The sequence below is a fragment of the Acomys minous genome (genome assembly GCF_964271855.1).
Source record: "Acomys minous genome assembly, chromosome: 5".
In the NCBI taxonomy this organism is placed as follows: Eukaryota; Metazoa; Chordata; class Mammalia; order Rodentia; family Muridae; genus Acomys; species Acomys minous.
Window position 1 is genome coordinate 110,832,160 of NC_140494.1, and position 2,660 is coordinate 110,834,819.

A 2,660-nucleotide genomic window follows, 5' to 3' on the forward strand; every position below is an offset into this window, starting at 1 on the left:
GTCTTATTCAGGGAAAAGATGAGAGAACAGTTTATAGCTCATACTTTTGGGCAGCTGCCATTCTACAGATGTCAGTGTTTTGAAAGCAGTAAGTGATTTCAGTCAGAATGCCAACTAATATGGCCATTTTAAAGCTCACACGTGGTCTTAGCTACTTTTCAATTGCTGTGATAAGAGTTTATTGGAGGCGCAGGGCCTCAGAGAATTAGTCTACGACCGTCATGGTGGTGGGGAACGCGGCAGCAGGCAGGCAGGCATGAAGGAATGGCAATAGCTGAGAGGTCACGTGAGGCTCCACAGGCATGAGCTGGCTGGGAATGGTGTGGGCTTGGGAAACCATAAAGCCTGCCCCCAGTGACACACCTCCTTCAACAAGGTCACGCCCTCTGTCTTAGTCAGGCTTACCATGGCTGTGATGAAACACCATCACCAAAGCAACTTGTGGGAGAAGGGTTTATTTGGCTTACACTTCCATATCACTGTTCTTCGCCAAAGGAAGTTAGGACAGGAAGTCAGACAGGGCAGGGATCCGGAAGACAGGAGCTGATGCACAGGCTGTGGAGGAGTGCAGCTTACTGGCTTTGCTCAGCCTGCTTTCTGAAAGAACCCAGGACCACGAGCTGGGAGACGACACCACCCACAATGGGCTGGGCTCTCCCTCAGGAATCACTAAGAAAGCACCCTACAGCTGTATCTTTTTTAAAATTTTTATTTAATTAATTTATTAAGATTACATCTCAATTGTTATCCCATCACTTGCATCCTCCCGTCCCTCCCTCCCGCTTTCACCCTATTCCCCTCCCCTAGGCCTATGACCGGGGCAGACCTCCTCCCCCACCAAGGGGAGGTGGTCAAATACGAGGCACCAGAGTTCATGTCAGAGTCAGTCCCAGCTCTCCACATAACTGTGGAGAATGTCCTGTCCATTGGGTAGATCAGAGTAGGGGTTTGATGTTTACTACTTGTCCTTGGTTAGTGTCATAGGCTCTGATCCACCCATCATGATGTTCTTCTTGTAGGTTTCTAGGACCCTCTGGATCCTTCTATTTCCTCATCTCCTATATTTCTCTTACCTAGAGTCCCAGGGGGATGTCCTCACATCTATCCCAATCTCCTGGTAAGTGAAGGCTTTCATGGGACATGCCTTTTGGGCTAGTGGCCAATTGTGAGTATATACCATGTGAGTCTTTCTGCTTCTGGGTTAACTCACTCAGTATGATCATTTCTAGTCCCATCCATTTGTCCACAAATTTCTGGCTTTCCTTGGTTTTAATAGCCGAGTAGTATTCCATAGTGTAAATGTACCACAGTTTCTTTATCCATTCTTCAACTGAGGGACATTTAGGCTGTTTCCAGGTTCTGGCTATTATGAATAAGGCTGCTATGAACATGGTTGAGCATGTATCCTTGTGTGGTGGGGCATCTTCTGGGTATATTCCCAGGAGTGGAATAGCTGAGTCTTCAGGAAGCCCTATTCCCAGTTTTCTGAGAAAGCGCCAGCTAGATTTCCAAAGTGGTTGTGCAAGTTTGCATTCCCACTACAGCTGGAAATTAAGGAGTCATTTTCTCAATTGATGTTCCCTGCTTTCAGATAAGTCAGCCTTGTGTTAAGTTGACATGAAACTAGCCAGCATCCCTTTTAATCCTTCCCAAACAGTTCCACCAACTTTGGGCCAGTCATTTAAATATATGAGTGCATGGGGCCACTCTCACTCAAACCACCACACACATTTGCTCTTTCCTCTGCGCGAGGACAAACTTAACTATTCAAACAGAACTAAGCTGAGAGGCTGGCTCCCAGCAGCAAAGTCAGATTCAACGCTGACACAGATGGAAGAACCAGAAGAAACACTTCTGAGCAGGTGTTCTTTATGGCCTGACTTAAAAACCTTCGCTAAATCTTAATTATAAATTATAAATCTTATGGTGGTGTCTCGAGTGTCTTTGTTTGGACCATGTAGCCTAGATTGGCTTGGAGCCCATAACCCTCCTACCTCAACCTAAGCACTGAGATTACGTGTGTGTGCCACCATGCTTGGTTTCAAGTGTTTTCAATGTATTTTCTATCAAGTAATTTCCACTAGTATTTTGATTGATTGAACTTGGAGCTAAATTCAGAGCCGCACACAGACTACTCGTAATTGTGGCAAAAGATCTGCAGGGTGAAATTGTTGAATGAGTAATACCTGGAGTGGGGCTAGGGATATAATTCAGTTTGTAAAGTACCTGCCTCATGGGTACAAGGTCCTGGGTACTAACTTCAAGACTAGAAAAACAAAACAAAACAAAACAAAAAAACAAAACGAGAGAGAGAGAGAGAGAGAAAGAGAGAGAGAGAGAGAGAGAGAGAGAGAGAAACAACTTACTGATTCCCCAAATCAAGTCTGTGTAGAGGCTTATTTGCTTGTTTTTGGTGGGGTGCATGCACTGGGGATTGAACTTAGGACCTCATGGATGCCTTGCCTCTGAACTACAGCTCTAGCCTTATTGCATGACGTTTTAATTTTTTCCTAGTCTGCCTTCCTTCCATTGCTGAGGATGCTCTTTAACAGTTGCTACATTAAAACAAACCAAAACCAAAAGCCAACACCTGCCCCCCACCCCCGCAAGCCAAACCCCCACCTCTGCTATTCATCATGAAGTTCAATAAAGAAAAATAT